Source organism: Harpegnathos saltator, unplaced genomic scaffold (assembly GCF_003227715.2).
Source record: "Harpegnathos saltator strain DR-91 unplaced genomic scaffold, Hsal_v8.6 scaffold381, whole genome shotgun sequence".
NCBI classification, from domain to species: domain Eukaryota; kingdom Metazoa; phylum Arthropoda; class Insecta; order Hymenoptera; family Formicidae; genus Harpegnathos; species Harpegnathos saltator.
Genome location: NW_020230185.1, coordinates 804,813 through 832,500, shown reverse-complemented (window position 1 = coordinate 832,500; position 27,688 = coordinate 804,813). Strand labels below are relative to the sequence as shown.

General features: G+C 44.8%; 1 protein-coding gene across 2 annotated transcripts in view; it reads right to left on the bottom strand.

Annotated features, from left to right (window-relative positions):
* Teh1 (tipE homolog 1 phospholipid transfer protein) overlaps positions 1–27,688 on the bottom strand; it is a 46,638-nt gene that overhangs the window by 2,492 nt on the left and 16,458 nt on the right. The gene's annotated exons all lie outside the window — the stretch shown is intronic.

Genomic DNA, 27,688 nt, shown 5'->3' with positions numbered 1-27,688 from the left:
CAACCATATAATGTTTTTACTAAAAATTATAATAAGTTAAACTAAAATTATTGTATGGATACAAATATAAAACGGTAGGTAAAGCAACTCTTTTATATAGTCAATATTACCAGAATATTTGCTAAATGATGACAGATGTAACTATATGAATATTAAATCTCACTATATTTGTGAATGAGAAATTACCATGTATGTGGTAAAAGTAACTAAACAATTATTTCAGACAATCGTTGACTATATATTTGTGTTTATTCTACTATATTTTGCAGGTTCCACCAACTATAAAAATATGGTTGACGCCAAAATGAACTATAAAATATAGTGAGATTATAGTTTTTCATTCAACTATATTTTTCCATCAGTGAAAGAGAGAGAGAGAGAGAGAGAAGAGAGCTTTGCGTAGATAAACGATGAAGAATGCGAGAACGCGAGAAAAGAAGAAAGAGAGAGAGAGAGAGAGAGAGAGAGAGAGAGAGAGAGAGAATCGGCATCATTTCAGAAGCAAGTGTCGGTCGCGATATCGCACAGAGACTGTATGTACTTTGAGCGTAAATATGTAAATATATAGTGTAGGCAGAAAGAGACAGAGGGAGAGAGAGAGAGAGAGAGAGAGGGGGGGGGGAGAGGAGAAGGAGAGAGTCTAATAAGCTCCGTTAAAACGAATTAACGCAGATTGCAGTCTGACAAAATTGCAAAATTCGCTCAGGCTGCGTCGAATTTGTATGGTATGCACGCCGAGCGCAAACAATTCATTTCGACGTTAACTCCTTAGGGAGAGGAGAGAGGGGGGAACTTCTCTATTCCATTTGGTACAGCTTCCTTATTAAGACACTTCGTTAGACCGACGCGGATGAGGCTCTCCGCGTTCTTAGAAACGTGATCCGCCGGAGAACAAGTAACGACGGCATTTCTTATCTCTCGCGCTCATTGTCATCTTCCATAATAATTTATGCGTCGAAGTATCCACTCCGACGAGGCCTTATTAAACGCAAAAAGGATTTCGCTCGAGCGCTCAAGTCATTATACCTCCTTTCATCCCTTAATCAGGTTTCTTCCCGGAGCGTTTCCTTTGCGCGAGTGACGCGACGAGTGCGTTGATTTAAGTGAGGAATCTCGAAAAGGATTTTTAACTCTGGCTTTCGTCCCGAGCACACTCTCCCTCTCTCTCTCTCTCTCTCTCTCTCTCTCTCTCTCTCATCCAACTCGTCGTTTTTCAACAGCACCTTGCTTTGACAATCGGCGGGCGGAGACCGCGCGCGTAATGGAACGATTGGAAGAACGATGAAATACGCGGCGGCGGAATCCTCGATTGCGCGACTCCAAGCGGGCTTGCAGCTTCGTAACGGGCAAACACAATCGAGTCGTCGCACAAGTGCGTTCCTCCCGGTCGTTCTCATCGTCGACGATTTCACGCGGCGATTCTTCCACTCGCCCACAGCCAGCGGACAAGCCGCGAGAAAATACGCTCGAGCAGTGAAAGTCCCGAGCTAATCGCGGATACAAATAATAAGATTGCGCGCGCTCTCTCGTCGTCCGTTGCGTATCGATGTTCGCGGGACTCGCGGCGGGCAGAGACGGTTCGATCCTGCGTCCGCTCCTGCGCGCTTCCGTGAATCGCGTAACAAAGGTTACGCGATAACCGTATAAAGAAGCGAGCAAACGGCGCGGCCGCGCGATAGTCATATGAATTCACACGTGACGTCAATGAAGTCGCCGCCATATCTACATATGTATACACACACACACACACACACACACACACACACATACACATAGGCACATGCACACACACCGCGTCGACGATGTTCGCGGCTACGTTGCAACGTTACGTTACAATTATACCGTATTTGTTCCGTCGGGGGGAATAGCGCGTTGTTTATCGCTCGCGTCGCCCTTAATCCCTTTTAATCCCGCAGTAACGATCGAAACATCAGAAGAGCATTCTGCTCCCCCCCAATCTCCTCTTCCGGTACTCACGTCGTGTTCCGATGTTGGAAACGATTCGCCGGGTAAAACGCAGACGAGTTTCGCAGGAAAGAACGCTACGGTGCTTGAAATCGCGTCGCCGCGATATTCGCGCGTGAAATAGAACGCGTGTGCGTCTTCATGATTGATGAGGATGCTTTGCGCCGCAGACGCTTGATCCTCAGCTACCCGAGTAGAAAAATTAATAGGGCTCTGGTAAGGGCCTGATTACTTTTTTCTAACATTAATCGGATCCTCGTAGGAATAGAAAGACAAGGGTCCTACAAGATATTGTGTAACAAGTGGTTTAATGGGTCCTTATAAGGCAATATTATGAGGGCCTTATAAGGCAATATCAACAGGGCTTTATAAGGCAATATTAATGGAGCCTTATAAGGAAGTATTTTTATTATTGCTTGAGTAAAAATATTCGTTCTTTTCATTCTGAGAAATTTGGACTGTAATTTCTTTATTTCTTTATAACCTTGTTATTAGGTAAATCGGAAAGTTCCGTCCATCCAGCGGCAAGTAGCTGTAGCTAGAACTGTCGTTAACCTCTAATGTCTAAACGAAGCTTAATGGTTTGTTTTGACATCTGTCAATAACATTCGGTACATAAAGTTTTACGTTTGCATCAATAACATTGTTTTTTACCGCATCGAAAATGTCGAAATTTGAGCCAAATAAGCGTCATTTGCGCGAAGTATTAATCTTTAATGCTTCACTTGGAAGAAAACTGCAGCTGAAGCTCATCGGATGCTTGTAGAAGTTTATAGAGATAATGCTCCTTCCGATAAAATATGCAGAGAATAGTTTCGACTCTTTAAAAGTGGTGATTTTAATGTAGAGGATAAACAGCATCCTGGACGGCCAAGAGTATTCGAAGACGAAGAATTGCAGACATTGGTGGACGAAGACCCATGTCAAGCGCAAAAGCAACTTGCAGAAGCATTAAATTGTCAGCTCAATCTGTCATTTCTGATCGTTTGAAGGATTGACCTTAGGAAAAATTTACAAAGAAGGAAAATGAGTCTCATATGAACTGAAGCCAAGAGACATTAAAGGGCGAAAAATCACCTGCGAAATTCTGCTTGCTTGGCAACAAAGAAAGGGGTTTTTACATCGTATCATCACCGGGGATGAAAAATGGATTTATTTTGACAACCCCAAGCGTCGAAAAACTATTTGCGATCCCGGCCAACCCTCAACATCGACGCCAAAACGGAATATCCACGAAAAGAAGGCAATGCTCTGTATTTGGTGGGATCAGAAGAGTGTGCTGTACCATGAGCTGTTGAAAAGTGATCAGTCACAGGGGATCTCTACAGAGAGCAAATGATCCGTTTGAGCCGAGCATTGCACGAAAAACGACTAGAATATGAAACGAGACAGCATAAAGTGATTTTGCTTCATGACAACGCTCAGTCTCACGTCACAAAATCTGTCAAGGAAACATTAGAAGCACTTCGCTGGGAAGTGTTACCCCATGCGGCTTATTCACCAGACTGTGCCTCTTCCGACTACTACTTGTTTCGGTCGATGGCACACGCACTTGCTGACGAATGCTTCAATTCTTGTGAAGACGTCGAAAAATGGCGCTCTAATTGGATAGCCTCCAAAAATAAGTCATTCTTTCGCCGCGAAATTCGCTTGCTGACCGAAAGATGGAAAAACAGTCATCGCTAACGATGGACAATATTTTGATTGATGTATTTTTTCATTTTGTTTCTTAAATAAAGCCATACGTTTTGCAAAAAAACGGACGGAACTTTCCGATCGACCCAATAGCATACAAGAATTTTTTATTTTAAAAACATAGCATATTTTACAATAAAATATAGCATTCTTTACACATAAAAATCCTGCTACTGTTTTTATTAAAGTTTTTATTAAAGTTTGCTGCATTTTTCAAAACGAATACTAGAAAAATCCTTGGAAGAGACTAATGAATATGGCAATTGAAAAAACTAATAAAATTTGTTTTTAATTGCAGTATAATTAAAAAATCTTTAAAAAAACCAGATAGGGCGTACTTACTAAACAATATTAAACTACGACAATTTTATTAAACGCTTCAGATCTTATTAATTTTCTATAACAAAACTTGATCTTGTATATCTAAAGCATCCTTAAAAGATCCTTCTAAGGCCCACATCAGTTTTCCATGATAACGCGTTATTTCGTCAAATCTAAGGCATCCCAAAGAAATCCTTCTCAGCTTTCCCTATCAAAGCCTTATTTATTAGATCTAAGGCATCCCTAAAAAAATCCTTCTAAGGCCTTCATCAGTTTTTCTTATCAAAGCCTTATTTCGTAAAATCTAAGATATCCCTAAAAGATGTGGCAACAATGGAGGCATCCCTTTTTAAAACATCCTACTTTCAGCCTTATCGGGGCCTTACGCTAAGAGGATGGCCTTAACAATTTTTTGCTCGGGTAGTTTCTTATTAGTGTGTGAAATCTATACCCTAGGAAAAAAAATTTAGTATCTCTAACAAAACTGTTTAGTTGAGGCTGATTTTTAATAGCAACCAAATATCTTGTTTTATATAACAAAATAGTTTAGTTGTCTCAACTAAATATATTTTTCTGCTTTGTTCTCTGGACCAAATGATTTTGTTCTTAGACTTCATATATAAAAATTAAGCATTTTAGTTATTTCATCCATAAAAATTATGTAATAACGAAATATTATTTTACATAAACTAAAACAATGTCCAATGGATACTGTGTTGTCTTTCTGTGCACTGAAATTTAGATTTCATATATTAAGAAAAAATTATAGTATTTTTAACAAAATACATATAGTTAAAGCTTTTTGGTTGCTGTAACAAAAGTATTACGTTATACGAAGAAACCGTAATCGAACGAGATATTTGCTTACAGGAACTAAACAGTTTTGTTGGGCATATTTTAACCAAATTATTTTGTTGTCACAACAAAATTTTCGTTTACGCAACAATACATTTTTCCTAGTGTAGGCGACACCGCTCGAAGGAAAGCGCAGATCGTCTTCGCGGCTGCTTGTTTCTTTCCGTCGCTTGCGCCAGCTTGAAGCGTGACGTCCCACGATGACGCGGTGTATCCTCGCGAGGAATAACCGCGATGTTTGGACGCCGAGGAAGGAATACAAACAGCCGACGTGTGGCGCGTGAGCTTGTGCTTTCGCGAAGCTTTCCGGATTGTTTCTCGCGCCCTCCGTTTCTTGCTCGCAACGCGGCCCGTCCCCTGCCGGCGGGCTGTTTTGATCGACCGACTTGTTCTCGTTTCGGCATGTGCCGCTCTCGTCGCCGAGCACAATCCGGACCTTTGGGGAGCACTTCAACCTAAATTCCGCGGATTGCCTGCTCCGATACGCGACCCGAAGAATGGAGGACAGCCAAACTCTGGTCACAAAAGGCTCCATTGTCGAATTGAGAACCACCGAGACTCGCTCGCGCGCTCGCTGATAGCCGAGCCCGGGCTTAGGAATATTGCATATTCATACGGGCTGCCGTCGCAATAAAGTGGCGCGGTCGTTATAAAAGATGCGCGCGGGACGTCTTAGAATTAAACGCGGCCTGCCAGCCGCGGCTGCGGCCGCGGCTAATTCGGCGACGAGAAATATTCAGACACCGATCATTTGTAGTCCGTGTCTATGTCGAAGTGCAAATTAATTCATTCTCATCTACATTTCAACCCCGGTATTCATTGTATCTCTCTGTCTCTCTTTCTTTTCCTCCCTCCCCCTTTCTCTCTCTGTCTCTCTCTCTCTCTCTCTCTCTCTCTCTCTCTCTCTCTCTCTCTCTCTCTCTCTCTCTCTCTCTCTCTATTTATCTGCTGAAGTTTCGACGTCAAAGACAAAGAGACACGAAAATGTTCGGATCTCAAGCGGTGCAAATCGACTCAAGAGTGACAAAGAAGAAGAGAAAAAGGAACAAGACGATACATCCTCGCTGTGAGACCGCTTCCCCCTCCCCCCGGGTTACCTCATATATTCAGAGCTCATATATTCATGGTTAAGGGGCGAACGAAGTGCGATAAAAGGATAAAGTAATTCTCGCCGAAAGATTAAAACTGCCTGCGGCCAGGCCGCGACTGCAACATAAAAGGCTTAAAGAGAAATAAAGAAGATAAGCGTGCGCGCGCGCGCGTCGGGCTGGCGGAGTGATGACGGGTGGCGGCGCGGGGGCAGGAGGTGTGAGGACAAGGGGGTAGCGAATCGCTGTGGGTGATGGGAGAGAGAGAGAGAGAGAGAGAGAGAGAAAGAAAAAAAGCAGGAATTCTGAACGTGATATCACCATGACCTACATCGTCCCGCTGAAAAAGAGCGGTGAATACTGAGTATGCTATTGTCAGGCGCGCAGTAGTCGTAGGGACCGATGTTATCGGACAGCGTCGCTCACGCAGTGGTTACTACTCAATAGCGACGACACTTAAGGACGCCGCGTCGCGTCGCGTGCCGATCGCGATTCGGCCGCGGTGAGCAAGAATTTTTTAATTATTTGCTATTCCTCGGCGTTCGTTTCGTTTCCCCGCGCGGCCTCATTTACGTCACTTGTCAGTCGCGCGCGCGCGCGCGCCACGTCACATTGTTCGCTCAACGACGACGACGACGGCGGCGGCGGCGGCGGCGGTATATTTCAAGTCGCGGCGACGCTCGACGAGATTAATTCCCCGGTGCACCGTATTACGGTAATAACAATTGAAATAAATTACATGGAGCGCGTGGGGGACGAAGGCGGCGGGGTGAAGGCGGCGCGGCCAGACGCGTGCCAGTTGCGAACGTTTATTTGACGTTAATGTAACGGGGGAATTAAAACGAGCCGGAGAGGAACTTTGGGCCCGCCCGAGGCAGTGGGAGGAGACTGCGATGTCCTGCCGCGATAGAGAGAATCCTTCTGCGACGTAAATGTTGTAGCGCGCGGGCGAATCGATAGAGGCGCATAGGTGAAGCGCTTATTACGTTTACGAGCGTGCAACAGCGCATCGAAACCGCGATAAGATCGTCGTAAAGTTCACCGCTAGCTTTAGCGCCTTATTAACTCGAACTTTCGCTGTATGAAGTTACGATCTTCCGTGTCCGCGGACGCGATTCCCGTCTGCCAGCCGCGCCGGCCGGCCGTTCCAAAACTCGACCGCCGCTTCAGCTGTGTTTCGAGGCAATTCGGAAACCGATCGCCGACTGCGAGAATTAATCCCTGTACGTCTATTCCCCGCGTTTCGCGAAAGAGCGTTCAACTTTGGAGCGATTGTCGATAAAAGAGCGCCTCGATTAAAACGAGTCAGTCCTTTGCATAAAATATAAATCGCACGTCGCGTGTGTCCGGGCTCGCCGTCTGAAAATTCACTCGAGCTTCAGCTTTGTTCTCCTCAATGAGCGTTGTCACCAAAATTTGAAGCTTTTTTCTCCTCTCTCACGAAACGAAAGAGATCGATTCGCGAACGATGGATAAACGACGCTCCGCGTTGCTAGTTCGCATTCAACTAAAACTTCACTCGCGGAAAGTCTTTTTTATGTTCCCGTCCCGCGTAACGAGAGAATCACATCGAAACCCTGATAAGTTTCATATAACCTTCCCGTACAGATAGTCGGTCACCTAAAAAAAAAAAGTAATTTCAGGACGAGCGGAATCGTCTAAATTTTAGAGGATTTTATTCTTATACACGGTCTCAAGAGGATTCCTCTAAGATTAACCCTTTAACGCCTTAAATGCGTTTCGGTAACTATAGTTACCAGAAACGCATTTAAGAATCCTAAGAAGACTAAGAAGACTAAGAATGAATAACTTAGTCAAAAAAGGGGATATATTCGTTTTCTTTGCAACTCTCACAGTAAAGGTGAATTCTTCTTCTAAAAAATGGTATATAGATTGTATGTAGATTCGGTTTAGTCTATTTTTAGATCAGTTTTAATGATAACATGTTTTGTCAAATTCCAAGTAGGCATAGTTAGCATTGTTACTGACATCTAAAAGTGCACTATAAATGAATAGATTGGTATCTGTTATAATTTTATATATTTGGAAGCTTTCTGCAAAATGGATGCAAAATGTGAAATTAAAAGAATACAGAAATTCAAAATGGCGAATCCAATATGGTGGACACAAAAATCAAGAAATCAACCTATCTTCGTGAAACCTGATGACCTACAGTTTTTTATGCAGCGAAAAATGAAGGGACGATTGACTATTTAAATGGTGATCTATAAGATATTCTTCTGAAATAGTAAGCTTGAATGATAAACTTCATTCACAAATATAATAAAGTTTCAGCTCAAAAATGTCAAGCTGACTATCAGAGTTATGTCGTATAGATTACTCTTCATTTTCCTCTGTATAGGTTGCTCATTTCGTATATGCTTTTAGAATCCAAGTCATATTTATCAATAAACAAAAAACGAACGATAAAAAAAAATCAATATAAAATTTTGATATTTTTTTTGGTTATCACTACTTATAGTCTCAATTCAAAAAAACTCAAATTTTATTTTTAAAACACTTATAAAAAAGTCGGGCGGTAAAAGGTTAGGAGGAAAATATTACAAACACATTATTCTTAAAGCTGGAAAGATTATATATTATATATATAATGCAAATCTTATTGATTTTAATATAAATTTCTTCTGAAACATAGATTATTTAATCTTTTTTAAGAGGATTATTATTTATTCTTACTGTACTTTATTCTTACTGGTTATACTAGTTAATTTGAAAAAATTATTATAATGTATAGCGGAAAGTAATATGTATATGGATGTACTTCTGGCTCCGGTTCTGCAATAAATAAATAGGCACGAATGAATAAGATCATCGTAACAAACAAATTTCCAGTCAGTTTTGTTATGGATTTTATAGCTACAAGGATGTTCATTATAACCAATTGTATGAAACATAATTAAAAGAAAGAATATATTATTCAGCTTCTTGCGATAGATTATAAACCGTATCTGGCCAAATATGGGTAAATTATCTTCGTTATATGTTATAGCAACACTTTTTAAAAAGCGTTCCAAATATTCTGACCCATAACTATATGGTTACTTTTTTGTTCATGTCTGCAGGTGGAGCATGACTGAACAAAAGGAGCCGACATTCAAATCAACATATTCCTTTTCATGTAAGAGGAAAATTAATTGATACGAGAGGAAATTCTCTTGAAGTAAGAGGGAAGCAGTTAGAATAATATCTAATAAATTTCAGATAAACGATTCACTTTAGTCGCTTTATCGCAAGAGGAATCCTTTTTCTGCAAAAGGCTTCGCTTAGAATATGAGACTATGGGAAAAATCACTTTACAAATAGAATACTTGTTTGGTCGTGGATACGTGAATGTGTGTATGCGTATGTGATGGAATAAGCCCTGGAACCCACGGAAGACATAAGTGCGCCCGCGGCAAACGACGTTCACTTTTAATTTCGCAATAAACATTTCTTCAAAAAGAGGTTGGCCCGTTGGGCTACATTTTAGATGCAGTTGACTCGATTCTCTCTCTCTCTCTCTCTTGTTCCCCCTTACACATCAGCATATGCGGTGCACGACCATGGCCATTGGCAGCGAGTATGACCTTTTCAGAATACCAGCAAATGTTACAAGCAGTCGCGTGACGGCAGAAGAGACGACGGATACGGTCCCTTATCCACGCGCGCGCAGCTCCCGCGAGGCGTAAAGTTATGATTACGAGCGCCCACGGTGCCAAGGGATATAAATTTTAGGGCCGCTTCGGCCGACAAGCTCGATTGAAGTACGAAATTGGAGCCGCCGACTGCACGGCGCTTAATAAGGACTCAGCCGGATCGGCGGAGAAAGGTCTTTGCGAGAACCTGGAATCTGGAACTGACAAGGTCGAGGGCGACGTCTCCTCGGGGTACGTACGACGATACGCGCTTCGTGCACATTTGTTTGCTTAAGGGCGAAATAATTTTTGAGCAGAGCAGAGTAGAGTTAGTTTGCAGCCGCTTAGAGCTTACAGGAATGCAAACATCCGTAATCAAGTCGTGCGAAGAAGAAAAGTATCAACTACAGCAGCGCGTTAAAGTGAATCGACAGCGTAGGTCGCGTTTGACGAGTCGCGCCTTGAGCTTTAGAGCCAGTAACTAAAGATGGAAGTAGATAAAAGAGCAGATAATTGCAAGGTGTAACTATGCAAGGTGCATAAATACATGCATGTGTTGACATTCAAGAAAGACTGTGGCGTAACTGGAAGAAGAGCTAGCAACTTGCGAGCGTAACACTCCAAACTCGTTAACTGAAGATAAGTGTACATGCAAAGACGCTGATGCGTGGTGTATTCAGTCGTCACTATAATCTACGTCGAAATGCGAGGGGAAGAAAGCTGCTTACCGAATAAAGAGCGGGATCTTTTATTCGTCGATACGCGAAACATTGGATACGAAACGTCACGACGGACGAAAGAGAAAGCGATGTTATTGACGGAAAGTTAACGTAATTTAGAAAGAGAGAGAGAGAGAAAAAAGGAGAAAAAAGTTGAAAAAGTTGAAGCATAATTTCGTTTTTGATCGACGCAGTAGTACAAGTCAACGATAAGTCATACATTTTGAAGGACGCGATCAGTCTAATTACTTCGCCGTAAGTCATAAACGTAAAGTCTTGGGTAATAAAATATGTACATAACTTCAAATGTTTCAACCATAACAGAGCAAAATTACTGTAAACAGTGACGTGAAGACCCTGACGATGCCGGGACAGAAAGAGTGGAAGTGCGCGCCCTACACGCTTCCATCGTGGATTGATCTCTTTCGATGAGAATAAGTAAACAGTTTGAATATTGCGTTAATTGCTTTCGGTCGTCGGCAAAGTTGCCGATTGTTACTCCGTCCCGTGAATGCCTCTCGAGCATAAAATGGAAATAAATGCGAATGAATCAATAAACTCCCTTAATACCAGCTGTTACATCACCGAGAAGTGTATCGCCGGATAAATCGTTCGAAAAAAATTTTAATCCGAGGAGGAAGAATAATGGATATTAAATGGAAACTCGAGTGGCGGTTTCTTCAGCCTCGTACACCGCATCGTTGTTATCGTCGGTAATCCTCGACGTGCAACCTCGTACGAAGTGGTGAACCACTACTATGAGCTATAAATATGGATTCTATTAAATTAAGTGAGACTGCCTTTTCCAGAGGCTTCGCCGAAAATCCAATAGATGAAGATAAGCTCGATGTATAGTTTGATACCCGCAGTTGCCGTATGGCGCCGGATGTGTGCGAAACGGCGAATAAAAACGAAAAGAACAAACAAAAGAAGGAATATCTGCTTATCTTTTTTCATATCATCCTTTTTGTATCGATTTACATCGAAGGAGAGAGAGAGAGAGAGAGAGAGAGAGAGAGAGAAATATTGCAACAAGTTCCCCTATCGAAATATGCGTGTTGCGTCTTCATTTGTATTGATATATCGAGTAACAGCTGATTTCTGGCAGAGAGTGTTTCACTTTTCGCGTGGAATTATTCCGAAAGAGGCGCAAATGCGAACCTTCGAACCCATCGCATGCATTCGTAATTTTCATCCAATGTTGCATGATTGAGAGGGTTAAATCGTAACGTCATTAACAAAATTAAATTATAATTGATGTAACGTAATAGCTAACATCGTCGCTCTGTAATTTGTCGCGCGTCGCGTCGATGTAATTTGAATAATTTAATAAATATTCGTTTAACATGAACTTTTTACGTCAAATTCTCTAGAAACGTACCGGCGACCTTCGCAAATGTAATCATGGCGGCCGGAGCACGCATGTGATAATCAAGAGTTCGGCGTAAAGCTTTCAGTCCCGACGTAAATTTATTAGCGTCACGCTAATCGGAGCACGCACGAACGCGCGCACGCACGCACGCACGCACGCACGCACGCACGCACGCACGTACACACGCACGCACGTTCGCACCGTATTCCGCAATATCTGAAATTCGCGAGAATGAAAACACATTGTTCTTACTTTCATTTTTACTTCCGACGACAGAATGTGGTTCGCGAAGAAACCTACCGAAAAGGTACAACGATATAATTGCTCGATTGTTATCTTTGGCGTTGTGTAGATTTTTCACAGTTTTGACTTTTCTCTTCCTTCTCTTCTTTTTATCCCGATACAACTCCGAGGGATTAACACTAATTAAAGTCTTCGAGTCACTGCAAAGCAGCGAGTTTGACATTGAGATTAATTTCAATCCCGCGCAACGCTTTAACACGCATCTTAATTTCTCCAGCTCGAATGTCCCTTCGCGTTTCAACATTTCGCAGGCTTGTATTTTTATTTTTTGCGAATGATGTAACAGAGCGGCTGTCGACGAACAGCGCCAAAATGCGAGGCCGCGTCCGAACGAAATTTAATGCACGAATCGGCATGGGGCGAAAAGGGCTGAAGATTTATCGCGCATAATCAGAGCTGGAAATAATCCCTAACGGCGTCTCGCCTTGCTCATGTCTCGTTCCGATCCATCTTCGCACGCGACACCACTGTCCACCACCACCACCGTCCATCGTCCACCATCACGATCAGCGTCCAACCCCTTGCTCAAAGAATCATGGAATGGGACTTAGGATCGCGTTGCTACCTAGCCGACTGTTTTATTCAGCCTGCGTGGGACGCCTCTGACGGCGATCTTTAAGACGTGCTCCTTATTTTTTACACGAGAGCTGCTCGTAAATATTCAACGGAGGAGCGAGTGCCTACAGCTACACCTACGCAGGCTTTGCCGCCTACCCATCGCCATAATGCGATCTTTTCTGCTACATGCAAAATTACGCTAATGCAATATCATAAAAGGTACCGCGGGCGGTCTTCTTTCCCCGCGGAGAATGTAAAATTATGAGGAGGGCAGGGCGTAGAGAGAGAAAGAGAGAGAGAGAGAGAGAGAGAGAGAGAGAGAGAGAGCGAGAGCGAGAGAAAGAGAGAGAGAGAGAGAGAGAAAGCACCAGAAATTCAATGCACCTGCCCGTTAAATTGGCCGGAGGATGTGCCGTTAGAAGAATTATTTATAGCCCAGCGATTTTCGCGATATTCTCACCGGCTAGCATTCAATCTTGCCGGGGAATAAGATATTCCGCGCAGGGTGTGGCGCTTCATTCTTCGATTACTCGTGCATGGATCGAAATCGTTTCGGTGCCGTTCGTGACAAGGGAAGAGAATTCGCCGCGTAAATCATCCGGTCGCGCGCGAATTATCCGGCCGGCCGTATCGTAAATTCCGTCCAATTTCTGCCTTGCCGCGCTCGGCTGGAGCTCGCGAGAGCGCGAAGGCCACTCGCCAAACGGGGACGGGAACATAAAAAAATATGAATTTCATCACAAGATTCCAATCTCACGACCCTCGGAGCATCCTCGAGACGCGCGCGCGTAAACACACCCACGCGCGGCTCCAATCACGCGGGATTAGAATATTAAATTACAACGTGTATTAATTACGCGCCGCATATTAAATCGGCGCCGGGGCGACAGGCCGCCGGGCTGTCCTTCGCGGCGACAATAAGAACGCAATTCGGAGGACAAAAGCGCGCTCGATTCTCACGGACGAATAGCGCGGACAATGGGCGCGTCTCCACCTCTCGGCTGTCATATCGGCCGCGGTGTCGCGCTCGTAGAAACGCCGCGCGACGCGCTCGTCCAGGTCCTTGCGCGACACTCTATAAGGCCGAGTCCTTCGTCTTAACCCTAGAACACGCACGTAGGTCTGTGAGACCCCCATCGCCGATTTGGTAATTATTGATATAAAAGAGGCCCCCCCTCCGATTCAATTTATTTTTAAATACGTTGTTGCGAAAGTCTTCCTGAGTCGTTTCATATATTATACATATATAACAGTCGGACACAAATAGCTTCGGGAATGCTGAGAAACGATGAAAGTAGTAAATATGAAAATTCATTTAGAGTACACTGATAGAAAAATATAGTTGAATTAACTATAATCTCACTATATTTTATTCATTTCATTTTGGCGTTAGCCATATTTTTATAGTTCGTGGAACCTGTAAAATATAGTAGAATAAACACAAATATATAGTCAATGATTGTCTGAAATAATTGTTTAGTTACTTTTACCACATATATGGTAATTTCTCATTTACAAATATAATGAGATTTAATATTCATATAGTTACATCTGTCATCATTTAGCAAATATTCTGGTAATATTGACTATATAAAAGAGTTACCTTACCTATCATTTTATATTTGTATCCATAAAATAATTTTATTTTAACTTTAGTTAATTTTAGTTTAACTTACTATAATTCTTAGTAAAATTATTATATGGTTGGTTATACTATGCCTATATCGTAATTATTACCGATATTATGGTAATACTTACTATAAATATGATATTTCGGACTATAATTTAGTTACTATATCATTATAGTTCCAAATATCATATACTTTTCTCTCAGTGTAATGAATCACCGAAGCATACACACACACCGAAGGCCCCCCACCCGCACTCCCCTCGTCTGGTCGAACTTGCGTCACGTGGAAAATCGCAAACTCATGTAACACAGAACAATACGACTTTCCATATGAAGCGAGTTTCGTGGCGATTACCGCATTTTTTGATGCAATGGCTGAAATCTTGCCAATTCCCAACGTTAGTACTGAATAAATCATCATTAAACATTTATTTTTATACTTGTTATTTCTATCCTTTCTCAACCTGCATCTCCGAAGCTATTTGCGTCCGATCCTTATATATGTATATGAAACGACTCAGAAAGACTTCCCTAACAACATATTTAAAGATAAATTAAATCGGGGAGAGGGCCCCTTTTATGCCTAAATACCGTCGATTTTGCCAGGCTGTAATTCCTCACTGAAGTAAGCAACTGAAGTATAAACATTTCAATTTTCGAGACGGGTCTCCCAGACTCACGTGCGTTAAATCCGAACATTTTGTGTCACCAGTGCGAAAGTGAATATTCTCTTTGGTGCTGAATTTCGTGTTCGTATTAAGTATATTTTCTTGTTATCAAACACAATACTGTTTGAAATTGCGTTTGAAACGTGACCTTTCAAGAATGTTTATGTAAATCTTCAGTTTGTTTTTAGTGGAATAACGTGGATTTTGTTCACGAAGGAAGCGTCTTTTCCAACGCCAATTTACTTATTCCAACGTCACTCAGATAATAAATGTAAGTTTCTTGTATACAAATAATATTGAAAAATGTATTATTTTTATGTGTTTTGTTAGTTAGCGTTTATTTTCAAATAATTTTAGATGCCAACGACAAGATTGAACGTTCGCGCAGGAGCAAGAATAGATGATATTCCGCGACGCGAGGAACAACCGTTCGACGACGAAAGCGATGCTTCCGAGGAAAATGATGAAACGAACGAGGATATGGTACAGAAGGATCGGAAGAAGAAGCCGACAGCCATACGAGCGAGCAAGGAGCATCGCGTAGACTCAGAATCGGACGCAGAACATCTTTTTATAATACATATGTCTCTTTATTGTTACATTTACCTAGACTTTCCAATATCAGCGAAAATTACCGAAAGCAAAATGATCGAAAGAACAGGCTTCAAAACTTGTCGATTTTCATTCTTCAGAATAATTATACTTTTTGAGAAACTGGACAGCAACCCAATTTTTCACTTAAAATTCAACTCTTCTAGTTTCCGAGAACGTGGTTCAAAGTTATTTTTAGTCACGTTTTCATTTAAAAAAAGAATCAGGAGAAAAATGCCTTTTCTCCGATTTCTTGCGAGACGGTCGAGTGAGTTTTTATTTATAATAATTTTGTATTTATTTAAAATGCATTTTGCATCATACAGAATGAAAGTAGACATTTTAAGGAACATATTCTTTTTCGAAACGTTTAAATCCACTAAGAAAAATAAGAAAGTTATAGCAATTCAAAGTTGGCTTGGGTCCCTGAGACCCACGTGCGTGTTAAAAAAACTGAAGTTTTTTTACGTGCGTGTTCTAGGGTTAATCACGCCGCTTAACCGGTCGCCCGGCAACATTTTCAGGGAGGGGAAGCTCGCGTATAAACTCGAGGCGGAGGAAACTCTTCGTGCTTGCTCGCAGTCGGGGACAGATGGCGACTTCGAAAGGCCTAAAGGTAAACATTTTTGAGAGCCTCCGGCGCGAGCGTGAACGAGCAAGGAGATATTACAGCGGGGAGGTGTTTCCCGGGGAAGTTATTGCGCAACTTTGAGGAATCGACAGGCATTCCTGGGGAGAACTCAGCTCCCTCCTCGGATCTCGCGGCAAATAAGAGTGACTTGTAAAATCTGAAATTTTCAACTCGTTTCTCACTTTCTCTCTCCAGTCTGTTTTTTCTTCAGCGAACAAGCGCCACGACGGGTGTATCGGCCACTGCCGAGTCACCGATGATTGACCGCGGGGTGTTAGGAGCGCGACCCGACGTGTTTCGGAGACCCGTGCATGAAATTTTAAACACCGCGCCGTTGTCCCCGGCCCCGCAAAACTGCATTATTCGCGGAGCTCTCGGGTTCGCCTCCGGCGAAAAAAAAAAAGAAAGGAGGAGAATCGAGTTCTCGGGCCTTCCTGTTAGTATAGATCCGTTCCCTCGTCGCGACGGAAATAGAATCCGCTCCAAGTTCGGCCGGGAAAAGTTCCAGAGCTTAATGTGATGTGCTGGAAAGATCGCGCGCGGTCAATGCCGGCCATATGTTGGAAAATGGCTCGGGCCGTGGTGGAAGTCGTCGCGGTCGATGATGCCGTGCTTATATCCTGAAAAAGTTGGAGGTGAAAGCCTTTCCCCCTCTCTCTCTCTCTCTCTCTCTCTCTCTCGTTCTCCCCGCCCCTTTCTCTCGATATATTAATGCCCGACGGAGAAAAACCGGAGCGATCTCGACCCGTCGACGACGGGTATTTCTTTGACAGATCGCCCGCGGAGATTTCGCAAAATTCACGATGGACCTTTCGGAGCGCTTCCTCGCCGCTGGCAGCGGCTTATTCAATTTGGATTTGCACGCGTTGTTCACGCGTCGCGCTCTTTCTTTCTCTTTTCTCTTCCGCCTGCAACGCCGCCTTGCCGCGGCGGAGGACTAACTACATCTTGCGGTGAATATACATGCATGTCGGCCTTACGAGCTTATACGCTTTCTTCGGGATTTACTTTTCTTCACACGCGTCTCTGACTGAGGGAACTCGGGGTTGACGGTTTTTCAACGCGTCGGAGATGCAAAGATGACACGGCTGTAAAAACAGTGCGATGACTTTCAGATACGTTGTCGATCGTGCATTGTTAATTGCAGTCTCGCGGACGGTAATCCGAAAAACTGGTCGCTCATTGAACGCCCCGTTGTGAATTAATCGAACTTCACGTGCATCAGCTGCCGTTTATCACTTTAACATGCGATTAAAAAATTTCAAACGACGTCGCGCTGGTCGATGAACTATTTTGCATAAAGCGTCGTCTTCGTCTCTCTTTTTCTCCCTCCCTCCCTCCCCCTCTCTCTCTCTCTCTCTCTCTCTCTCTTCCTCTCCTTCTCTGTCTCTCCCTTGCCGACGATGTTCTAGAATAAATTTATAAAGCGACGTGAAATTATGCAAATACGAGTCCTTCGTGGCGCGGATACGTATTAAACGTCCACTTTGCCGTAAAAATGATGAAAGACGGAGAGATGAGCGGCGCGAGCGGCAGGTAACGGCCGGCGCACGAAAAGTTGACGGGATTATACTAAATACGGGAGAAAAAGCAACGCAAATAAAATACGCGTTACACTCGGATAAAAATTGCGCGCTCGTACCGTCATCCTTTTGAGACCTCTGACGTGATTTCCAGCGCGCGCGCGCCCGGAAAACATATAGTCTCTCCCCCTCTCTCACGCTCCAGCGGCCATAAACACTCTCGCGAGTGTAAAAACAGCGAGGCGAGGGAGAGGAAAAAGGAAAGCGTGTACGTAGCGCCGCGCCGACGTTTTAATGTCGCGTGTAAACTTTAAGATTTAAACGTAAGGTGTAAACGTTAATTAACTTGAGCGCGCTGCCGCGCCGGCGCGGTTCTCGCCGACGAGTTAATCGCATTTCCGATTGCTCCGCGTCGCGGAGAAAAAATCGCACTGCTTCGCGGTCTCTTCCCCCCCCCCCTTTTCCATCCCATCTTCCAGTCCCTTCGCTCGAAAGCGAATCGCCGAGCGGGCGACGTCCTGGACGGATGTTGGCCGTTTGCGAAATTCAGGTTAACCGCCTGATATAGAACAACACCGTCGAAGCATTCACGTGCAGAATCCCGCGAATCCCTGACCTATATCCCTTAAAACATCGTATCGCCATTACGTGTGCCGGCGCCTCACTCGCGCTCGCTCGCTCGCTCGCTCGCTCACACGTACGGACGTATGGGGGTCACACATGCACGTAACGTCGTTGCACGGTGTGTCCCCCCTCCGCCATCGCCATCGCCTCCTTCTTCTCGAGAGATAGGGAGCGAGCGTGGAAATCACGGCATGTGCTCTTATTCGTAAAGAGACCCCGTTTCCTTTACGGATAAGCCACTTCCGCGACGGAAGGTCGTTTCCCGGCGCGAGCGTGGAATCCGATAAAATTTCGGTCCGAGAAACTCGCCCGTTCTCTCTGGTAGCGGCGGCGCGAGCGAAGAAAATCTCGCAAAGAAACGCAGGCTTACCCGCGACTTACCGCGAGCTTAGGGACGCGTCATTGGCAAATTTCGTCGGGAAAATTATCCTCAGCAGAGAGAGAGAGAGAGAGAGAGAGAGAGAGAAAGATCCGGCGGTGGCGAGAACAGAATTATCCTAAACTCGCGCTAAATTTCCCGCGCACGGCGCCTGATAACGTCCTTCACGCGCGCGACTGCCCGCGTCGCGCGATACGGCTTTCACCGCGTCGCCATAAAATTGTAACAACGCGTCCAACGAAAATATTGCTCCCTCGTAATACGCGGGATCGCGCGAGCTGCACGGAGCATTTATTCAATTTGTATGCAGCCCCCCCGGCGAAATTTCGAGCGAACCGCCAGCGATACGAGGAACACGTCAATAAATCATTTTCTCTCGCGTCGGCTATTAATAACGATAGAAATCTCCGTTACCTCGATAATGTCTTTCCCTCGCTTGCCCCCCCCCTCTCTCTCTCTCTTTGCCCGAGAGAGTCCGAGCGGAGAAATTTCCCGCGAAATTCCCCCCGCCGCGCTCGCGTATGTCCACGCGTATGACACCGAACGCAACGTAACGACCGCTATCGTGATTACGTAATGGAATATAAACTCCGCAAGTAAGTTCCAAGTAGCTTAGTTTCGGCCTTAGTTCGCCGCGAATGTCGAAGTGCTTACGGGACGAGCTTGCGTAAGTGCCGCGGCAATTTCCGATCCGATTATAGAGTTTTGAAGCTTGATTTTCCGTATCGACTGCGCTTCGCATTCAGAGGACGCTCGCGCGCAACTTGATTACTTATTACGTGTCTTCAGACGCGGACGGTGACGCGGCACGTGCAGAGCGGCCGCGTGCGCGCGTGCACGCGTTAACTCGATGAAATTGCTAATGCAGAGGTGGCCAATTTCGGTTTGTACGTCGGCTCACAAAGGGGCCGATTTGCGATGAATTTGCGGCAAATTTGTAAAACAACCGCCGCACTCGTACCGGCTGCGCCGTTATTAGCCGATCCGAACAATCGCGCGTATCAATAACAGGGCTCTGTTTAGAGTTCGATTTTGAGGGGGTCGAAAGGCGGGGAGATGGTGCTCTTTTGTCGTTAAAGCACGGCGATTATTTTGCACGGTGTTAAGGGGGGAATTACGTGCGAAGTAGGCCGTTTTCAAAGCCATTTTTACGAATTTTTTTTTTACAGAAACGATTGGATCGATCGACTTGAAATTTTCACAGTGTATTCATTCAATGTTCAAAGTAGAAAATAAATTTGTTAATACCTATATATGGAAGGTACACATAAAGCTTCAAACGCGTTTATCCGGAAACATCATTTTCTTAAGCTCTTCGACACGATTATGCAAAAACTACCGAAACGAATAACTTGAAATTTTTACATGATATACGGTGGACATAGTAGTTTTCGTCCTTACCTTGAACACAGCTATATTTTATTTTATTCATTTTTCTGAACATGATTACAAGTTGAAAAAAGTTTCATTTTCGATACCTTTTTTTCGCACAGTCATTATTTCTCCAAACTTGACTTCACTGCCTTCATTTTGGTATAGGCTATATAATGGCAACCGTATCTTTTAAAAATCTTTCTCAGTTTTTGGTTTCAGAGTAGTAAGAGAGGCCTCGAATCGATATCGACAGCAAACATAACTAGAGAGCTCGCAAACGGATGACTGCATTTTTACCTATAATTGCAATTTGGGTCGGTTCTTGTGATTCAATAAAATTTATTTTATACTTTGAACACTAATGAATACACTGTGAAAATTTCAAGTCCGTTGATCTTATTGTTTCTGTTAAAAAAATTCGTAAAAATAGCCTCGAAAGCGACCTTCCGCATGTAATACCCCCCTTAAATGTTGCACATGAACATTTTAAAGTTTCATTTAATCATTTAAGTGCCCCGTTAAACATTCAACTTGCTACGGTGAAAGTTTAATTAGCGAGAGCTCTTTAATCTTCTGCAGTAAGTAAATAATAAAAGATCCGGTGAAATTCATTCTGCGAAATTGCACCATGTAAATTAAATGCAAAATTGCGGGGTGAGGTGCTAAATGCAAAAGTCTCGCGCGGCGTTGTGCAAGACGCGAGAGGCGGTATTTACATAAATATTTATGTATTCATTACAGGATAATAAAGTATGAAACGGCGTGTCTCGTTGAGAGAGAGAGAGAGAGAGAGAGAGACGAGCATAGATCGAAGTATTGCCGAATCAAATCGACCGGTCAGTCGAGGTTTGCGAGGTTTCGCATCAGGGATATCTCACTTGTCGTTTACTTTTCCGCCTGTGGAAAAAGCGCGCTGCCACAATTTTCGCCGCGCCCCGCTGAATAAATTATGCCAGCGGCATTTTATACCCGGCGGCCAGCGGGGGGGGGGGGGAGGCGGGGAGAGAGCGGACGTAATTATTGTCTCCGGCGGAGTGGCTCATGAGCTATCTCGCGAACGTAGCAAGAAGTTGGCGATCAAACGAGGCTGATTCCAAGTTGGAATGCGTCCAAGAACTTTCAGCTAATAACAGCCGGCGGGGAGGAGCGTTTGGTTCGCGTTTATTTCGCCGGCGAAGATTAATCTTCATCTCGCGGCGATGATCAAGTCCTTCCTCCCGTTAGAAATTCTCGCGACGTGCATACGAGAGGAGACGATTATTATATCGCGCTCGAAATGGGGGCTTGAAACGAGCGAGAGACGAAGCTTTGCCTGCATTTTCGACTGCAATTATGCGATTAAACGTAACCCGCTGTGTCGTCGAGAGAGATTCGCCTCGAGAAAGATAAAATTCGACGAAAACGCCGGCGAAGGGGAATGAAAGAGAGAAAGAGAGCGGGGAAGAGGGAAAGAGAACGATAGCGAGATTTACGCAATTTACGCGCTGCGCGGCAAGTGCATGGAACTTCCGCCAACGGACTGCATCGATTTCGCCATAATTTTATTTACCTTATCAAACACTCGTTTAGCTTTCATCGCCATGGCGATACATCACCGCGTGGGAATCGATTCGCGCGTTCGCGCGCGCGGTGATATACCACCGCCAACGGCATTTGCGGTAAATTTAAAGTGTTCGGATTCGATAGAAATAATTAAACGCGCGTCGGGAAACCCGCGCGGGGCGGAGAATTAATTATAATTTCAGGCCGGGAGCTTTTCACCAACGAACGCCGCGCGACGTTTATGCCCCGGGAATTTAATATTACTTATAAAAGCATCGTACACATAAATGTTAATTACATCGCGCACCGCGCTCTGTATCGCTCCGCTCTCGCTCTCTCGATGAGAGAGCAATGCTAGAGCGCGCGCGAGAGAGAGGGAGAGAGAGTGAAAGAGAGAGAGTGAGAGAGAGAGAGAGTGAGAGAGAGAGAGTGAGAGAGAGAGAGAGAGAGAGAGAGAGAGAGGAAGGGAGTAATTAAACGAAGAAAACGGAATGTTATTAGTTTGTGATAACGTTACCTCCCTTCTCGTCTTCCCACCTCCTGCTACCCCGCCCCCCTGTTCGGCGAACCGTCCCCTTAATTCGCCGAGTTACGGGACGCTTGATCAATGTCGGGGCAACGTCGATGGAAGCAGCAACTTCGCCCCCGCGATATTTGCGGTTTGCGCCGACGGCCAGCAAGCTCCCTGCAGTTGTTTAATCCTCCACAGCACGGCGAGCTTTATTATGCACGGCCACAAGTTATATACGCCGCACGTCATTCGCCCAATGAGGCCTGCGAGATGCATAGCTTATCGCCACGGAGGGAAGTTCAAGTGTTCTTGCATTAACCAACAACCCGCGGGAAAAATCGAAGATGTGTACTCGCGCGGACTTCTATGTCAATGGGCAAAGTATTTATTTCCGGAGGACGACCTTCGCGCGAGTGAATCACTTTTGATCGAAGTGCGGCCGGGTATAAATACACGCGTGCCGTCTATATCGAACGAGCCGACGAAACAAAAGTCCCGAGCGCCGCTGTATATGTGATCGTGCGAGCTCTTCGCTCCTCGGAGCCTATCGAGACGTTTCTTTCCGTCTCGGGGAGGGTTGTTTCGCATCGACGAGCCGTAGACGTGCAGAGTCGTTGGGTCGACTGCAAGTGCGCGTGCGGAAAGTAGAGAAAAACGTGACCGTGAACGGACCGTGAGCGCGCTTTCACTCGAGAGAGAACTCGCGGATTTCCGTTAGTCAGCCAAAAAAGAAAAATTCTATTTCTAAAGTGATTTTTTTTCCCCACAGTCTCATATTCTAAGCGAAGCCTTTTACGGAGAAAAGATTCCTTTTTCGATCAAGCCATTAAAGTGAACCATTCATCTCAAATTTATTAGATATTATTCTAATTCGTTTTCCTGCTACTTCAAAAGGATCTCCTCTTATATCAATTAATTTTCTTCTTATAAAGAGGAATACGTTGATTTTTGAATGACGGCTTTTTTGTTCAGTCATGCTCTATCTCCAGACATGAGCGAAAAAATAACCATACACTCGGAATATTTGGAACGTTTTTTTAAAAAAGGTATGTGTGTGTTGCTGTAAGATATAAGGAAGATAATTTATCTACTGTATTTGGTCAAATACAGCTTATAATCTATTGCAAGAAATTGAATAATATATTCTCTCTTTTAACCATGTTTCATACAATTGGTTATGATGAGCATCTTTGTAGCTATGAAGTCCATAACAAAACTGATTGGAAATTTATTTGTTACGATGATCTTATTTCACTCGTGCCTACTTATTATAGCACTGAAGCCGGAAGTGCATCTATATATATAACTTATTACTTTTCGCTACACATTATAATAATTCTTTTCAAATTGACTAACATAATCAGTAAGAATAAAGCACAGTAAGAATAAATAATAATTTTCTTAAAAAAAGATTAAATAATCTGTATAAGAGGAAATTTATATTAAAATCAATAAGATATACATTATATATGCATATAACATATGATCCCTCTAACTCTAAGAATAATGTGTTTATAATATTTTCCTCTTAATCTTAGAGGAGTCCTCTTGAGGCCGTATATAACAATAAAAGCCTATAAAATTTTGATTCCGCTTATTCTGAAATTACTTCCTTTTTGGGGTGAACGAATTCGTCGTTGCGGGAGTCTGACGTCTCATCGGGGAAAACAGAATCTCCGGTCCTTGGAGTCGAATTTTTTTCAGTTCATAAGAGCGGAATATTTGCTCCTCTTGAACCGCCCACCCCCCAGAGAGTTTCGTTTCCGCAGAATCGTATCCCCCCGAGTGGTATCCGCACGTAGCGCTTCGCGTCTGATTTAAATGTAGAATTCGAGAAATGCCCTTTCGCAAATTACAGAGAGCGGGTTTCTTTTGTCGCAACTGAGAACTGAGAGCGCGTGGCCGGGGCGAAATGGCCGGGGGTGTAATGAGAGACGAATATATAAGAACGATCGTACCGCGCGCGCGAACTGATTCGTACTACCCGACTATTCGGCTGACGCGATCGCGTTAGTGTCAAGGATCGTGACATCATGAGATTAATTCGCGATGGCCTGCGGCCCCGTCGGACGTTAATAAACGAGCGACAGATCGCCGAGGACCAAACATTCCGTCAAATCAGCGTCCTGTTAGTGTTGCGCGCTCGAGCACGTTCGGCCGCGCTCAGCGGACGATATAAACTCGAATTTCAGAGCTCCGCTCGGATGTAACACCCTTTTCAAGCACCAATTTGCCGCCGGACCGCACTGCCGGAACGCTCGCCGCGCGTGTATAATCTCGGCTTTACGACGAGAGTGAGCGAAAGCGAGCGAGAGAGAGAGAGAGAGAGAGAGAGAGAGAGAGAGAGAGACAGGAAGGGGCATGATAATACATCAAGAAATGGAATATACACGCGCGGTGCGCGATTGTCGGAGCGGCAGGTGGGTTTCGCGAAGCGGGCTGCAATTCGCGAAGTGATTCCGGCGCGTACATATGAATATATCGGGTTATAAATCGCAGCGTGCGGGGAGAGCGTGCAAAATAGTAGAACTCGAAACTGTGGACGGACGGATGAACGGACGGACGGACGGACGGACGGACGGATCGATCGATGCGGCGCGCGCGCGCGCGACTTCCCAACTCGATACACACGTGCGCGCATTTCTCTTTTTATCCCTCCTCCTCTCTAACGAATGAAATACCGTCAAAGCGAGCCGCTCCGCGACCGGACGGAGCGCGGAGAGTCCGGTAAGATGTAAAATAACGCGTCGACGCGCCATTTACGTGGCGCGCGAGAGCGTGTTTCCTTTGGTTACGTAATACCTTTAGCGAGAGCGAACGGTCACGCGATTGCGTAACGTTGACAATATTCTTTGCGGGGCAGGGGGGATTCCCGATTCAATTATCTGCGTTTGTCGAGCGAGAGGAGCTCTCTCGAGCGAGCGAGCGAGCGAAGAGCGACCTGATATTCCACGTCGGCGAGTTCGGCGTACTGCCGGGAGCGCGGTGAAAAATTCATGACAGCGCGGGCAGCGCTGCCAACGACGCCGAAATCATTGATGACCCCTCGTCGGAAAGCAGTGTTTCAAATTAGCTCGAGGCGACGGCGGGATTTCCGCGAGGCTCCTCGATTTTCCGTGCCGCCTAACAAATAAGTGAGTGCCCGGGCCGACGGGCCCTTAATTGAACGCGTTTATCGCGCATTTTCGGCTCGCTCGGAAGGCTCGCTTTATTATCGCTCGCTTCTGCCCACACGGGCCGCTTTGTAAGTTTTGGACGAGCGTCTCGAGCGAGGGATGTACTTTGCGGGACTTCTCGCCAGAAAAGAGGCAAAAAGGTCCCCAAAAAACTCCAGCTCTGCGGGGCTCGAGTACACTCGAGTCGCGTATTTCCAACTCCCGTTTCTTTTCTTCTCGCGAGGTCCCGTGCTCCGAAAGCAATTTGACAAGGCGGGATATAACAATGCTGACGACGATGACGACGACGACGACGACGACGACGACAAAACCGGAATGAAATTATTTTCATCCTCTCTTGTGTGCCGGGAGGCTGTAGTTTAAGTCGCAAATGAAAATCGCGCTAGGTCCCACAGCGTGAAATCGGCACGGAGCCCGCTCGCCGTTCCTGCGACGCCAGCCGTAAAAACAAGCCAAGAAATTTAATTCCATCGCGGCTCAAGCGGCGATTCGCTTCGGAAAACGACGCAGCCGGGGGCTTTTGATTCCGCACAATCCGGGAAATAATTTCGAGCCGGGATTTCAGCTTCATTCACCCGCGACATACGCGACAGAGCGAGTCTCGTTTATTAGCCCGCACGATCGGGAGTGCGCCGCTTCTTCGTCCCCCAAAAAGAGGAAGCTCCTCGAATTAAAGCGCCTGACGCGCCATACCGCGTTTTTTACCGCACGCCCAAGGGAGCTTTGCCGGGAGAAGCACAACAAGTCGCTCGTGTCCGGCGGTCTGGATGTCGCACGAATTCCCGCTGCACCCCAGCAGCAACTTGTAGCTGTCAGGCAAGTATATTTTTGACGCTCCGCCACGAACGAGCGTGGAAAGGGGAATCGAGAGCGATTCGTAGCTCGATAAAATAAATTAGTTTCCCCGTAAAACCCAGCGAGAAAATATTTCGCAGCGTATTAAAAAGAAGAATAAAAAAAAACGCGAGGAACGCTGGAAAATAATGGGATAGAAATGGAACGAATTTGGATGAAACTTTTTATCGAGTCCGATTACTGGTCTCGCCGCGACTAGTTTTGCAAATTCCGCTATGAGGAGAATATCTTCGTCCGTCATGTAGTGATTTTGTTTTCTTTTTTTATTTTATAGATCCGGCAGTGTTGGGAGAAATGCATCTTCCTCCGACGAGGAGGAACTCGACTTCGCGTCGCACCGTCGTTTTCCCCGTTGCTCCGTCATACAAAATGATATTATTGAGTTAACGAATTGAAGCGCGCCGTTAACTGCGCCGGATAATCTGCAGAGAATATTCCGGGAATAAACGTGACAAGATGGCGAAACAGAGGCGCATCGTATATTGCCGAGGAACGAATAGAGCGAAGTACATTTTCGACGCCCACGCCAGCCGTCCCTCGAGGCAAAGGATGACGGCGAAAGAAACGCCGCAAGAAACTTACGATCTCTCTTTTTCTATGACCACCGATGTCCTTGCCGAGCCGTATTCCTCTCGACCACCTTGCACCGGTCACGGATTTTTCCCGCCCTGTTTCTCTCTCTCTCTCTCTCTCTCTCTCTCTCTCTCTCTCTCTCTCTCTCTCTCTCTCTCTCTCTCTCTCTCTCAAGTCCTCGCAACGCTTACCCGCCTTTTTTGCCCGCTGTCCTTCCCCGAAGCGTGGCGGATCGATATAATTTTCCTAAGTGATCTGTTACGACGTACCTATTATATATGTATATGCCTGTAAACATGCACCTGCTCGTCCGATGCAATCGTGAGTTTATAAGCTCACAAAAGTTTGCTCTCTAATAGTTGACGGTAAGACAGAAAAATGACAGGGAAAAAGAGAGAGAGAGAGAGAGAGAAATGGGTGGAGGAAAGGAGATTTAGAGCAGTGCGGAATGGATTCTCAGTGTTACTGTGTTACAACGCACACATAGAAACCGAGATCCTATTTTGTAAATTTATATATATATATATGACGTATACAATTTCTGATGTGAAATGTGCCGTGCGCTTCCCCGCTGATCCATATCGGAATTTCTAGACATGTAATTTCGAGCATCTAACAGAAATCCACTCGCGCACTGAAGTCGGGCTTAGCGGTTCTCCGAAACGATTTCGTTAGAATGGCTTCATTCGATTTTCAGGGAGACCGACCCTCCACTTTGGCTTTCGTACGCTTCACTTAAGTATATACTTGAACCAACTTCTTACTCGGGAAATCTAATTTACCGTACTTATGCGCCGCAAAATTCAGATCGTCGGGTGTAAGCAAGCATATCCTCGTGTCGCGCGTTTCGCAGGATTCTTATCCAGAAGAGAAATCTCTTGGGCGTACGTAATGTAAGCGATGTACATCGTGCATTGAATGTTTTCATTGGAGAATAGTTTTGGGAACGAAATTGACGGATCGATTGAGACCCAGAGCGGCACAACGTTAATTTTTCTGCAAGCTGAGACAAATTGTGGAATACCGCGATAAACAAGTATCTGATTAAACAAGTATCGTACATTTTTCGCGCGGTAAAACGTATCGTTCGTTTTACAGAC